The sequence below is a fragment of the Tursiops truncatus genome, chromosome 1 (assembly GCF_011762595.2).
Source record: "Tursiops truncatus isolate mTurTru1 chromosome 1, mTurTru1.mat.Y, whole genome shotgun sequence".
Classification (NCBI taxonomy): Eukaryota; Metazoa; Chordata; class Mammalia; order Artiodactyla; family Delphinidae; genus Tursiops; species Tursiops truncatus.
Genome location: NC_047034.1, coordinates 162,724,947 through 162,740,676, shown reverse-complemented (window position 1 = coordinate 162,740,676; position 15,730 = coordinate 162,724,947). Strand labels below are relative to the sequence as shown.

Here is a 15,730-nt window from a genome sequence, read left to right as displayed (position 1 = left end):
GGGGCATGAGGACTGGTCTACAAGATATATGTTTAAATGTTTGTGCCAAATTCTAACTCACCCTTTCCAAAACACACTCATTGTTTGATCAATAGATCTTCCCAGGGTGACTGTTTAGTCATTGGCACTACTCTCTTTCAGTGATCCAGGATTCAAACTAAAGATTCTGGTTTTGGGGGGTTTGTTGTTGTTTTTTGTTTGTTTGTTCTTGCCATGCCTCATGGCTTGTGGGATTTTAGTTCCCGGACCAGCCATCAAACCCCGGCTCTCGACAGTGAAAGCGTGGAGTCCTAACCATTGGACCACCAGGGAGTTCCTTAAGGATTCTGTTTGAGCTCTGTTTTCTTCATCCATCAGACATCTACCTCTCTTCTCTCTTCCAGGTGAACCTGGAATTATTATTTGGGAGGTAGTGTAATGATTAAGATCACAGGTTGCAGTTACACAGACCTTGCTGTAGAACTTCGGGCAAGTTACTCATGCATGTGCAAAATTCAGAATTACTAAAAGATAGAGAATAAAAAGTAAACCTCCTTCCCTCCCCTGTCCCAGAGCCATCTTCTCCCTCACCTTGGAGGTAGCCACTGCTTGAATATCAGCTCTCAGAGTTTCTAATTTCATGTCATCCCTTAATTTTTCTGTCTGTCAAATTCCAGGCTCACCTTGAACCCCTCCTTGACGCTCCCCCAACAAAACAAACTTGGAAGGTGCTTTCCTGTTGGCAAACTCTGCATAAACCTCTACAAACTTACCAAATGTATTGCTTTGAACATAGACACATTTATCTTTCTCACTGTATTTTGAGTGAATAGAACAATCCCTTTTGCCTTTGTAAGCCTGATGTCTACCCAGTTCAATGCTTAATGCAGTATGAGTGTTCAGTGAATCTCTGATGACTTAGTGTATTTCCCCTGATCAAGAATTTTCAAAGACTCCGCAGTGCCTGTGGGGATGTAGGCTAACCTCCTCATATGGACTTTCCAATTTTCTCCATTAGTTCTCGACTTCCCTATCCAAACTTGTCCCCTAGGAAATGTGGCTGTAGCCAAGATAGTCTCCTAATTAGAGCCAGTCTGTCCTACTGCCAGGGCTTTGTTTGTGCTGTTGACGATCAGCTGAAATTCTGAAATCAAATATATATTTTCTAGGAACAGAAATATATCTAGGGCTTCCCTGGTGGCACAGTGGTTGGGAATCCTCCTGCCAATGCACGGGACATGGGTTCGGGCCCTGGCCCGGGAAGATCCCACATGCTGTGGAGCAACTAAGCCCATGTGCCACAACTACTGAGCCTGCACTCTGGAGCCCACAAGCCATAACTACTGAAGCCCGCGCACCTAGAGCCCATGCTCCGCAACAAGAGAAGCCACCAAAATGAGAGGCCTGTGCACTGCAATGAAGAGTAGCCCCCGCTGGCTGCAACTATAGAGGGCCCGTGTGCAGCAACGAAGACCCAATATACCCCAAAATAAATAAATAAAATAAATTAATTAATTTAAAAAAAGAAATATAACTATTTACTTACTCAATATGTAAATGTTTAATATTTCTCACAAGAAATTGTCTCGTTTGGAAAGTTGCATGGTATCAGTCTTATTGCAGCATTGTTTAAAAACAGCAAAAGTATCCCCCTCCTGGGAGAAAACCATCATCTGAAAGGACTCCAATGTTTATTGCATCGCTGTTTACAATAGACAAGGCATGGAAGCACCCTAAATGTCCATCAACAGATGAATGGATAAAGAAAATGTACATATATACAATGGACTATTACTCAGCCATTAAAAAGAATGAAATAATGCCATTTTCAGCAACATGGATGGACCTGGAGATTATCACACTAAGTGAAGTAAGTCAGACAAAGACAAATATCATGTGATATCACTTATATGTGGAATCTAAAAAAAATGATATAAATGAACTTATTTACAAAACAGACTCACAGACATAGAAAACAAACTTATGGTTACCAAAGGGGAAAGATGGGAGGGAGGGATAAATTGGGAGTTTGGGACTGACATATACACACTACTATATTTAAAATTGATAACCAAAAAGGACCTACTATTAGCACATGGAACTCAGCTCAATATTTTGTAATAACCTAAATGGGAAAAGAATTTGAAAAAGAATAGGTACATGCATATGTATAACTGAATCACTTTGCTGTACACCTGAAAGTAACACAACATTGTAAATCAACTATAGTCCAATATAACATAAAAAAATTTTTTAAAGAATTTTTAAAAATTTAAAAAAATAGCAAAAGACATTGGAAATACCCTAAATGTTTATCAATATAGGAATGGTTACTCAGTGACATACTATACAGCTGTTAAATGAGCTAGATCTAGATATGTTAATCTGAATAAATTTTAGATAGAATCTTACTGCATGCCAGGTTTCTTTCTACAGTGTTATGTTCCTGACGTTCATCTAGGTTGTTGCTTATGGCAGTAGTTTGCTCCTTCTCCTTGCTATATAGTATTCCACTGTATGAATACATACATTTTACTATTGATGACTGGGTTGTTTCCATTTTTCCATTGCTATGATTTTGTTGGCTGTTATGAATATTCTTGAGCATAACTTATGCACATATGTTCACAATCCACCCAGCGTGGAGGATATGCATGTATGTTCAGCTTTACTCAATACTGTCAAATCGATTTCCAAAGTGGTTGTACCATTTTACATTCCTACCAATAATGAATAAACTTTCCAGCTGATTCACACCCTCACCAAAACTTGGTAATGTTGGGAATTCCCTGGCTGTCCAGTGGTTAGGACTCCGCCCTTCCACTGCAGGGGGCATGGGTTTGATCCCTGGTCCGGAACAAAGATCCCACAAGCAGTGTGGTGCAGCAAAAAATAAATAAATAAAATAAAATAAAATTTGTTAAGAAGTAAAAAACCTTGGTAATGTCAGTATTTTAAGTTTTAACCATTTTTGTGGGTAAGTAGTGAGATCTCATGAAGTTTTTATTTTCATTTCCCTGATGACTGAGGTTCAGCAACTGTTCATGTTTGATGGTCATGTGAGTTTTCTCTTTCAGTATGCATCTCTTCAACCATCTTGTTTTTTGTTTTTTTTTAAACTATGCCACATGGCTTGTGGCCCCTGCTGTGGAAGCGCAGAGTCCTAACCACTGGACCTCCAGGGTAGTCCCACATCTTGTCTATTTTTACCTTACCCATTATTTTAAAGGTCATCTGTCCTTTCTCATTAGTTTATAATAATTTTTTTATATATCTGAACCAAGCCCTTTTCATTTATATATGTTGCGTATATCTTCTCTCTCTTTGTAGTTTGCCGTTTAATTTTAGTAGTATGTGACATTGCCCATGCTTCCCCACCTTTGTCAGCATCAAAATGTAATTTGAAAAAAACACAAACTTTTGCCCAAAGGTATCTCATTGTTATTTTTTAATAAATGGACTTTATTTTTTAGAGCAGTTTTAGGTTTATAGAAAATTGAGCAGATAGTACAGAGAGGCCCATAAACCCCATTAACATCCCCCCCATTCGCCTATTATTAATATCTTGCATTAGTGTAGTACATTTGTTACAAATGAACCAATATTGATACATTAACTAAAGCCCATAGTTTACATAAGATGCATTCTTTGTGTTGTATAGCAATAGGGGTTTTGATAAATACATAATGTCAGACTTCCCTGGTGACGCAGTGGCTAAGAATCTGCCTGCCAATGCAGGGGACAAGGGTTCGAGTCCTGGTCCTGGAAGATCCCACATGCCACGGAGCAACTAAGCCCGCTGGCCACAACTACCGAGCCTGCGCTCTAGAGCCCGCGAGCCACAACTACTGAAGTCTGTGTGCCTAGAGACTGTGCTCCACAACGAGAGAAGCCACCACAATGAGAAGACCGTGCACCGCAACAAAGAGTAGCCCCCACAACTAGAGAAACCCCACGTGCAGCAACAAAGACCCAATGCAGCCAAAAATAAATAAATTACATTTTAAAAAATACATAATGTCATATATCCACCTTTACAGTATCATATAGAATGGTTTCACTGCTCTACAAACCCTATTTCATCCCTCCCTTCCTCCTTCCTCCTCAAATTCCTGCTAACAACTGATCTTTTTATTGTTGCTGTAGTTTTGCTTCTTCTAGCATATCATATAGTTGGAATCATATAATATGTAGCCTGGCTTCTTTCACTAAGTAATATGCATTTAAGTTTCCTTCATGTATTTTTGTGGCTTGATAGTTCCTTTCTTTTATCACTGAGTAATATTCCGTTGTACGGATTTACCACAGCTTGTTTATCCACTCACCTGTTGTATTTATTTACTTATTTTTTAAATAAATTTATTTATTTTTGGCTGCGTTGGGTCTTCGTCGTGGTACACAGGCTTCTCATTGTGTTGGCTTCTCTTGTTGTGGAGCACAGTCTCTAGGCGCACAGGCTTCAGTAGTTGTGGCTCGCGGGCTCTAGAGCGCAGGCTCGGTAGTTGTGGCACATGGGTTTAGGTGCTCCGCGGCATGTGGGATCTTCCCAGACCAAGGCTTGAACCCCTGTCCCCTGCATTGGCAGGTGGATTCTTAACCACTGTACCACCAGGGAAGTTCCTTTACTCACCTTTTGAAGGACATCTTAGTTACTTCTAGATCTTGGCAATTATGAATTAAATTGCTGTAAATATCTGTGTGCAGGTTTTTGTGTGGACATACGTTTTCAACTCATTTAGGTGAATACCCAGGAGTACAGTCACAGGATCATATGGTAAGACAGTTTAGCTTTGTAAGAAACCACCAGACTCTCTTCCAAAGTGGCTGTGCCATTTTACATTCCCATCAACAATGAATGAGAGTTACTGTTGCTCCATCCATATCCTTACCAGCATTTGGTACTGTTAGTTTTTTGGATTTTAGCCATTCTAATAGGTACATAGCAGTATCTTGTTGTTTTAAGTTGCATTTATCTAATAACATCTAATTATTACTTGAGCATCTTTTCATATACTTCTTTGATACCTGTATATCTTCCTTGGTAAGATGTCCAGGTCTTTGTCCATTTTTTTTTTTTTTTTTTTTTTTGCGGTACACGGGCCTCTCACTGTTGTGGCCTCTCCCGTTGCGGAGCACAGGCTCCGGACGCGCAGGCTCAGCGGCCATGGCTCACGGGCCCAGCCGCTCCGCGGCATGTGGGATCTTCCCGGACCGGGGCACGAACCCGCGTCCCCTGCATCGGCAGGCAGGCTTTCAACCACTGCGCCACCAGAGAAGCCCTCTTTGTCCATTTTTAAATTGGGTTGTTTGTTTTCTTATTGTTGAGTTTTAAGAGATCATTGTATATTTTGAATACAAGTCCATTACCTGATATGTTTTGCAAATATTTTTCCCCAGTCTGTGGCTTATCTTTTTATCCTCTTAAGTGTCTTTGTAGAGCAGATTTTATTGTTGTTTTTTAATTTTTTGGCCGCACCATGCAGCATGTGGGATCTTGGTTCCCCTGTCAGGGTTTGAACCAGTGCCCCCTGCAGTGGGAGCATGGAGTCTTAACCACTGGACTGCCAGGGAAGTCCCCAGATGGTTTTTGTTTTTTTTTAAGTTTTTATTTTTTTGATGTGGACCATTTTTAAAGTCTTTATTGAATTTGTTACAATATTGCTTCTGTTTTATGTTTTGGGTTTTTTGGCCCCAAGTCACGTGGGATCTTAGCTCCCCGACCAGGGATCTAACCTGCACCCCCTGCATTGGAAGGTGAAATCTTAACCACTGGACTGCCAGGGAAGTCCCACCAGATGTTTTTTGGTGTTTTGTTTGTTTTTTTTTTTTTTTCCCGGTATGCAGGCCTCTCACTGCTGTGGCCTCTCCCGCTGCGGAGCACAGGTTCCGGACGCGCAGGCTCAGCGGCCATAGCTCACGGGCCCAGCCGCTCCGTGGCATGTGGGATCTTCCCGGACCAGGGCACGAACCCGTATCCCCTGTGTCGGCAGGCGGACTCTCAACCACTGCGCCACCAGGGAAGCCCACACCAGATGGTTTTAATGAAGTCCAGGTTACCAATTTTTTCTTTCATAGATCTGAAAACTCATCACCCAATTCAGGGTCACCTAAATTTTCTCCTTTGTTATCTTCTAGAAGTTTTATAGTTTCATGTTTTATATTTAGGCCTATGATCCATTATAAGTTAATATTTATGAAAGATTTAAGGGCAGTGTCTAGATTTTTTTTTATGTGGATGTCCAGCTAGTCCAGCAAGATATATTGAAAATATTACTTTTTCTCCGTTGAATAGTCTTTATTCCTTTGTCAACGATCAGTCGACTATATTTGTGCAGGTCTATTTCTGAGTTCTCTATTCTGTTCCATTGATCTATTTGTCTCTTCTTTCATTAATACCACACTGTTTTGATTATTGTAGCTTTATAATAAATCTTGAAGTTTGGTAGCATCAATCCTCTGATTCATTGGAGTTAAAATTTTTTTTTAACTTTTTACATTTCCATTTTATTTCTTTTAGTTGAAGTATAATTGACTTATAATATTATATTAGTTTTAGGTGTACAATTTAGTAATTAAATATTTTCATACATTACAAAATGATCACCACTTTTGGTGTTTAAAATTTGAATTTCATAATTTCAATGTATTCCACATGTATACTGTTAAGTTCAACTTGAAACTCTTGTCAAGTAGATGGTGGCATTTCATATACTCTATTTACAGAGGCATAAAGAGCCTAAGTAACCTGTTCATCCAACAGGTCACACAGCCTTGGCTTTTCAGTGCCTGGGTGCACTAACCTGCTCCCTGGGGGAAAAAACCTTCTCTACTCTCTACAAGGTTAACAACTACTCCTCGTTATACATTAAAACACTGGAATTCTATTTGACCTGTCTTTTGTGAGTTTGATTAGCAAAAGTCACTGCCCTAATTTTGACTGATACCAGGCACCCTGGCACCACTGAGAGTCTAACTGTATAGAACTGGGCTTGGCCCCTGGACTCTGAGTTCTGCCCAAAACTATCACCTTGAAAGTTTCTACAGCAGATTCTCCTGGCTGACTAGCCCAAAATCCATTCATTAATCTCTTTTTCTTTGCCTCTTCTTGCAATACAGAGGCTGGACATACTAAATAATTGTCTTCTGGAATTTTCCAAACCTACCTTGTAGGTAGTCATAAGACATAGTTCTGGCAAGTGAGATATAAGCAGAAATCGTTTGGGAGCTTCTAAAAAGCTTTTGCTTTTTTAATAAAAGACAGTGCTGTTTCCTTTTCCCCTATTCCTCTTGCCTTGAACATAGATATGATGCTTGGTGCTGCAGCAGCCATTTTGTTACTACATTGAAAAACTAAAACTGAGGATGCTGGAGCAGAAAAAATAGAAATAAATTATGTTGAACAGCTGAACTTATTACAACAGTCACCTACCTCAGGACTTCTTGTTATGTGAGAAAACTCGACTTCATGTGTTAAAGCCACTGCTGGTCAAGTTATTTATTACTGGCTGCTAAAACAGTCTCAATCAATCTGCTAACTATTCTTGTGGGGCCATCATTGCCTGTACATTTCTTTTGGATGCTTCTTTTGGAAATGTCATAGGATTCTTTGACATAGTCTCTTGAATGTCCCCTTTAGTGGCAATCTCTGTCCCTTTTTTGGCTGGATTAGAAAAAAATGGAGATATGTCATTTAGGAAAGTGGGGACATGAGAGCTGTATTCATTATCTAAAGCTTTTTTAAGAGCAAAAGAGATCATTTTGACGGTCACTCCTGCTCTTACCAAATTGACCCAAGCCTTTACAATTTACACAAGTATCACCTCATTTAATACACAAAATCTATGTTGCCACAGAGAACAGAATTGAGACAAGTAAGTGGAAGTAAGAACTTTATTACAAAGAAGAACTTTCTAATGATCAGAATAATGCAAACAAGGAAATGTGTTGCCCTGTGAGAGGGAGAATTGCTCTCCTGGGAAGGGCTGAGCAGAAAGCTGAGGATGCTGAGCAGGGAAGCAGATTAGGGCTCTCTTGACTCTAAGATTCAGACACAAACTTGGGGCATAAGATTGGCTAATTCTTTCTTAGTCTAGCTAAGCAGGGTTTTAAAGAAGGAACAGAAAATCAATAAGATAAATGGGAGAAGAATGATTCCAAGCGGAAGGAATAGTTTGAACACAGGTGCAGTGTGCTCAAGACGAGTTGGGATATTCTTTTTTTTTTTTTTTTTTTTGGCTACATTGGGTCTTCATTGCTGCGTGCGGGCTTTCTCAAGTTGCGGCAAACAGGTTACTCTTCGTTGCGATCCGTGGGCTTCTCATTGCGGTGGCTTCTTTTGTTGCACAGCACGGGCTCTAGGCATGCTGGCTTCAGTAGTTGTGGCACACGGGCTCAGTAGTTGTGGCTCACGGGCTTAGTTGCTCCTTGGCATGTGGGATCTTCCCGGACCAGGGCTCAAACCCATGTCCCCTGTATTGGAAGGCGGATTCCCTAAGAGTCGGGATACTCTTGATGAACCAGTTGGACAGGAGTGGACAGTTTGGGCCCTTGAGGATTTGTGACTTTAGGCAAGTCACCAGACTGTTCTAAACCAGTTTTCTCTTTGGTAAAATGAAGGGACTAACTAAAATCAGTTGGTCTCAACTTTTCTTACAGTGAACTAGAGTGTACTCCCAAAGGCTTTGCGACCACAAGTCCTAAAGAAAATACAGTGAGGGAATACATTTTAAAAAAATATTTAATTACAAACTACTTCAAACCTTCCAAAAAGTATGATAATAATATAACCACGAAGATAAAAGTGATGTTTAATATTTTGCTATGTTTACTATTGATCTCTTTTTAAAGAACTATGTTACCACTATAACTAAAACCCCATCACTCATCTCTTTTTTCTTCCTTTTTCTCAGAGGTAACCACTTTCCCAAATTGCTATGTGTTTTTCCCATTTAAGTTTTTGTACTTTTATTTCATATAAAAGCATTTATAATATGTGGTATTTTTCTGTTGTTTTACATCAATATCATACTGAATAGATCATTTTTCAACTTCCTTTTTTCCACATCTTACTATGTTTTTAAGATTTATCTATCTTGATAGCATGTAAATCACTGAATTGGTTGTGTAGTACTTCATGGTACAAACAAACCACAATTCACCCATCCATTCCCCTACAGAGGACAGTTGGGTTGTTCTGACTCTTTTTGCTATTGTGACAAGAGTTGGAAGACATACCCTTGCCCATGTTTTCTTGTGCACATGGGCAACAGTTCCTCTAAAATATCAGGAGTTAAGTTTCTGGGTTGTAAAACATGAGCATCTTCGATTTCAGCTCGAATATACCCCCTTCTGTCCAGGAGTCCAATCAGGAGGTGAAAACAGTGGGGTCAGTGAGTACCTCTGTAGAGCTGATCAGCTGGAGCATCAACTGATGCTTTTAGGAGAGGGGGGAGAAAAAGCTGCATTCACTGCCACAAGACTTATTTGAATAATCTTTGTCTACTTCCAAAACCTAAATCAGAGAATATTAGAATTGGTCATTTAATTAAATATCTATATAATACAATAATTTCTTCTAGAGTGTCCTGGACAGATGATTATACATCCTATACATGAACACTACCAAAGACAGAGAGCTCAAAACTTCCCAAGTAGCTCAGCTTTAATGGTTAGAAAGTTCTCTCTTGAACTGATCTGAAAACACCTATGGCTGGGAGGGAGTCTCATTCTGAACTAAACCCCTTGTGATTCTCTGTTTCTTCTATGTAAAACGAGAGTAAGAATAATACTTATCTCATAAGGTAGCGGTGAGAATCAAATAAGTTAGTGTGTGTTTGAATGTATATATGTGTGTGTACACAGAAAATGCATATACACACATATATGTATGCATATACATGCGTGTACATAGATATATGTATATATGTATGTGCATGTATACATATGCAATATATAAACATGTCATATATACATATATTCATAGATGTAGAAAAGAAAAAGAGTACATGAGAGAACAAGTGAGCTCCTTGTAGAAAATAATAACTAATAGAAGTAGCTATTATTAATATTCTTCTTCTTGCTGTCATCCACTCTCTACCAACAAAATTTCTTTCTGACAACAAATACTTACCGAGTGTCTGCTGTGTGCCAAAGACTGTGCTAAGAGTCACAGAAACATCAACCACACTTCCCTGTCGGTATTTCTAAGATCATCTGTGATATTGCCAGCATAGAACAAAGGTTTAAAATGGGGATTCTGGATTCAAATAATCTGGGTTTTAATCCCAACTGTACTAGCTATGTGATTTGTGAGAGTATTGCTTAATTCACTGATAAGCACTTATCTCCCATGGTAAATGTTCAATAAATGTTAGCAATTATTCAGTTGAATTGACCCAATGTTTCAGCCTGAACCTGGGGAGCCATGGATAGATGATCTCAAAGCTTTCTTCCAGTCCCAAAGTTTATAGTTTTTTAAATTTGGTGGAACATATATCTGTAGGAGAGAGATCAGGAGAAATAAACCATAACATTTTTAGGAGAAAGGCATTTCACAAAGCTGAATTTACAAGTGTAGGCCCTAACTCCTCCAAATGGGGAGAAATCACACGTAGGGAGCTTACACACTAATTCAACTCTTTTTTTTTTTTAAATAAGACTGTGTTTTGTTTTCTTTATAAATTTACTTATTTATTTTTGGCTGCATTGGGTCTTCGTTGCTGCCTGTGGGGGTCACTCTTTGTTGCGGTGCATGGGCTTCTCATTGCGGTGGCTTCTCTTGTTGTGGAGCACAGGCTCTAGGCGTATGAGCTTCAGTAGTTGTGGCACACGGGCTTAGTTGCTCCGTGGCATGTGGGATCTTCCCTGACCAGGGATTGAACCCGTGTCCCCTGCACTGGCAGACAGATTCTTAACCACTGTGCCACCAGGAAAGTCCCACTAATTCAACTCTTGATGTAAGCAGAAGCAGGAAAAAACAAGCAACTCATGGAGTGATAAACATGGGACAAACACTATAAATGCTAAGTATGTGTATACAGTTCTTCCTGAGGGTAGGTGCTGCCTGGTTCTCACTGGAGGGACAGGTAATGTTCAAAAGCTCAGACTCTAGGGCTACCCTGGTGGCGCAGTGGTTGAGAGTCCGCCTGCCGATGCAGGGGACACCGGTTCGTGCCCCGGTCCAGTCCGGGAAGATCCCACATGTCGCGGAGCGGCTAGGCCCGTGAGCCATGGCCGCTGAGCCTGCGCGTCCGAAGCCTGCGTGTCCAGCCCCCGTACCGCAAAAAAGAAGCCTGCGTGTCCAGCCCCCGTACCGCAAAAAAAAAAAAAAAAAAAGCTCAGACCCTAGAGTCAGACAGATGTGGGTTTGAATCTCAAATTGGTTCCTTATCAGCTATGTGACCCTGGGCAAGCTGCTTTTTAACTCTTTTATGCCTCAGCTTCCTCTACAGCAAAAATAGACATAGTAATATTAGAGTACCTATCTAAGGAACTGTACTCAGTACAGTGCTGACACAGTAAGTACACGCTCAACAAAAGCAAATTATGATTATCTGACGGATGACACCCTGTGGGTGAGCGACAAGTTTCCATTCTCAAAAGATGACCATGTCTTCCTTTTCTGACTCAAGGCTCCTCATGGGTGGGGCCTGGTCTCTACCTCCAGAAGTTAGGCATGATAACTCCCTTGTGACCTTGGGAACTTCCTTAGAGAGGAATTGTTTCCTGCATCAGACTTGGGACTGCACAAGGCTGGAACGGCCTCTCTTTTTCAGAGGTGGGACCAGCAGTCTCAGATGGAACTTTCTCCCAACAAACTGAGTGTTCCCAGAGTGTGTGTGTGTGGCTGGCTCCCCTCCAGGCCACCGGTGTAGACTGATTATCTTTTATGCTCTTCCTTCAGGCCGGGAAGCCAAGAGTGAGGAATGTACCACTTCAGCAGCCCCCCAGAGCAGGAAGAAGTAAGGTGAGACTTGGCTCTGGGGTGACCCTGGGGCCCCAGCCTGAAGAGTCCCCCAATTAAGGGGCTCTGAGGGAGTCTTGAGGAGGCTCTTAGGAGACTGTGTCGGGCTCTGGGGGCAATGGGTGAGGGGAGTGTCCCAGAAGCGACAGGAGGGAGCATTTTACGCTCACATAGGGTGGAAGGTGCGTCCGGGTAACTAATGGCAACTGGGCGGGGTGAGCCCGCGCTGCGGGAGCTCTTCGACGGAGAAAAACTACGACTCCCAGGTTGCTCCAGGCTTAGCCCGGCTTTTCCGCCCGCCCACTGGCTGCCGGTCTGGCGAGCAGCGAAGCGGATTGGCCGCGGCCATGCGGGGCTCCCCAACTAGCAGGTTAGTAGGCGCCACCGGCAGCAGACGTTGACCAGGAGCGGGGGGTGGAGGGGCCCCTGATCGCCATTCTGGAAACGGCCGGGCGCTGTCTCTGTAGCGTAGCCGCTGGCTGTGAGGCGCGGGGCGGGGGCGGAGACTGCGTGGCGCAGGCGCGGTGCTGGGCTTCTCCTGGGTCCCCAGACAGCTGGAGGAGATAAACAGAGGAGGAGGAGGGAGGGGAGTGCGTGTGTGAGAGCGCGCGAGGGAGTGTGAGTGTGTGTGAGCGCGGGTGTGAGGCGGTGCGCAGGGGCGGGCGGAGGCGCTGTCCGGCCCCGGCCAGGCGCCAGGCAGGGAGCATGGGAAGGGGCTAGAGCTGCCCGGGCCCTCCAGCCCCCTCCCCGGGATCCGCGCCCCCCTTCCGGGGAGAGGGGCCGGGCCCCCCGGACGGACATGGGCTCCTGAAGTTGCGCCGCCACCGGTCCTGGGAAGAGGCCTGACAGGTACGGGTAGCCGCCGCCCCCTGCTCTCCGCGGGCGCCGAGGCGAGGACCGGCTCCGGCAGCCTCGGCACACGGGCCGCCAGCTCTGGGCCGGCCCCAGCCCTGCCGGCCCGGGGGCCTGGACCCGTCCGCCTGAGGGCTCCGGGGTGTCCCGAGAAGGGGCAGGCCTCGCCGGGTCGGAGGGCAGAGTGGGCCGGGGGCGGGGTGGGGACGGAGGGCTGGCAGGGACGTGGAGGGAAGGCTCTGGGAGTTTGGGGAGGCTCTTCCGAGGGAGAGGTGGAAGTCGTCCCATCACGGGACTTTTTTGCGGAGTTTTTGTTTGACATCTGATCTGGCGCCGGTCTCAGGAAGAAGGGGGCAGGTGGAAGTGTCGGGAGGGCAACGTTGACCTGACCTGCTCTCTCTTAGTTTCCATCTGTGTGTGTGTGTGTGTCCGTCCCCGTGTCCAGTCCAGGCTTCTGGCAGCCGCAGATGCCTTCAGTGGCCCATCCTGGCACCAAACTGAACTCTGCCGAGGTGTTTCCACCAGGCGACTGTAGCGCCCGTACAAAGGGCCTTTACTTGGGAACTGGCTATTCAGTACCCACTTCAAAGGGCAAATGGGAAGTGTGGAGTAGGAGAGAGACTGCGACCCAGCAGGATCCAATTCTCGTTGCTGAAAGCTGCAGTGAGACGCCCCCTTGCCAGCCAGGTTGAATTCGCATAGTGCCCTCTGGCTCTCTCTTCTGCAGGTGTACTACTAGGGTCTCTAGAAAAGAGGCATCGGGATTTATGACTAATGTCTAACAACCTAATTTGACTATTTCCTCCAAAGGTCTTTCCTTCTATGACTTTCTTTAACTTCCTGAGGTAGTGGTAAAGCAACTTTAAAAAGTTTTCCTCTCAAGTTAGTGAGTTTAAAAGCATGGTAGGGTGGATGTAGCTTCCCCATTCTTCCCAAAGATGGGATAGATGATCAGGGCAAAGTGGCAGTTAAGTCTTCCCTTTTAATAAGGCCTGAAACAGTTTTGAGAAGAAGATTATTATTCTGAGGTCACTTCCTGACTCAAAGGCATTATGAAATCCCCACCTAGGGCACAGGTATGCCCCGTGGCCTCACTAAGCTTTTCTGTACATTGCAGTCCTCCTTGAGTGGCCAGTCTGTGTTCACTAAGTTGAAGGAACTACTAAAGGATATTTTTGGTTTGAATTCTGGCTGCTGCTTCTTTGTAATTATATTTTTAAAGGGATTGAATTGAATCTTGGCTATTGAGCATAGTGATAGCCAGATCCTCTATCACAGGCCAAGGAGTAATTAGTAGGGCTCCTTTGGGCCGAGTCTAAGACTAACAATGGATTTTTTCATTGCAGTTTGTTGTATTTCATCGGCAGGTGGGAAACAACCTTTTCTGCCATAGTTTGTGATCATGCTGCTTAATTCTGAAGTCCAGCTGTCCTTCCCTCTTAACCTCTTTGGGGACACTTACGTTCAGGTCACATCCCACTTTGTAGAAGCAGTGCTTTGGGTCAACTCTGAAGAGTAACTGAACAACAATTCATATTTCTGCCTGGGACTCCTTCCCTTGGGGTCACTGAAGGAAAGAGAATATGTGTAGTGATTGTGGTGATGGTGTTAACATTGATGATTTGCCAGTTTTGTGTTTTAAAGTTGTGAAACAGCTGACAGTTTTTCTAGCTGGTAAGAACTCATGGGACATCCTATGGAGGGTATTTTCACGCATGTGGGCTTCAGAATCTGGAAGGATACAACTGAAGAAGCCCTCTGCTAAAATCTGTGGCTCCTGAGGGGCCAACTGCTGGGAAGACCCAAAAGTGTGACTTTAATTATTCTTCAATTATTTTTATTTTTCTTCTCTCCTTTTTGAATTAAGGCGTATAGCCCACGTGTGCAGTCCTGGGTCTCAGAGAGGGAGTCATAGACAACGTGTAATGTGGTGATACTTAACCTTTTCATTTGGGCCACTGGTTTAATGATCCATTCTGTTTCCTTTCTTCTTTTATCCTCACCTTTCCAGATTCTCCACTGCATCTTTGGGCTGCCAAACCCATATAATTCTTAGGCTGTGCTTTCTTCTCAGCTGTCTAATAAGCTCTTCAAAAACCCAAGCCCTGACAATTGCCATCAGAAACCAGTCCCTTGGTGTTACGTTTAATTCTGGCTAATTTACTTTGAGGGATATTTACTAACTGGAATACATCCTAAAAAGTGACTGACATTTATTGAGGGCCTGGTATATGTCACGCTCTGTGCTAGGTAGTGTTCTTACTTTACCTAATTTAACCTTCATGACTACCGTGTGAAGTGAAAGTTTTTCCTATTATACATATGAAGACACAGGTTCAGAGAGGTAAAATAACTTGCTTAAGGTCACACAGCTAGTAAGTGAAAGGATCAGAATTCAGACCCAGGTCTGTCTCCTCAGGGACTGTGACACTTGAGCAAGGGCTGAAAGGACCAAAACTAAGAGCCTGGGGGAACACATACTTGAAGAACTGTCTTTGGGAAAGGAACTGGACTTTCTCTGTGTGATTCTGCAAGGCAGCACTAGGATCAAAGGATGGAAATTCCAAGAGGGTAGATGTTGGCTTGACAGGAGAGAATTTGGCTTTCTAAAAACACAATGGGCTGCCTTGTGGGGGAGTGAGTTACCCATCATTGGAGGTATTCAAGCAGAGGCTTTGCCACTTCTTATCAAGGATATGGTAGAGTAGTTCATACTTATGTAGTTAAATTGGACTGAGTTTTTTTTTCAGTATTTTAAACTCTGTTATTATATCAAATTCCTGTCATTTTGATCTGTAAAAATCTAATACGTATTGAATACTTACTTTGTGCCTGGCACTTGCTGAACACTTTTCCTACAATATTTCATTTAATCTTCAGAAGTCCCCTGAGGTAAGTATTATCACTATTTCCACTTTACAGATGAGGAAACTGAGG

At 43.2% G+C, this 15,730-nt stretch overlaps 1 protein-coding gene across 5 annotated transcripts in view; it reads left to right on the top strand.

Annotated features, from left to right (window-relative positions):
• Window positions 1-11,924: 11,924 nt before the first annotated feature.
• The window catches only part of WDTC1 (WD and tetratricopeptide repeats 1), a 72,436-nt gene continuing 68,630 nt past the window's right edge, over window positions 11,925-15,730 (top strand). Inside the window, exon 1 of one of the 5 annotated variants that reach the window (XM_033840143.2) lies at window positions 11,925-11,944. The gene's annotated coding sequence lies outside the window, so the exon portion shown is untranslated. Of the gene's footprint in view, window positions 11,945-12,370; window positions 12,791-15,730 lie in introns of those variants that run through there. The other 4 variants (XM_033840153.2, XM_033840137.2, XM_033840159.2 and 1 more) reach the window with 4 other exon arrangements.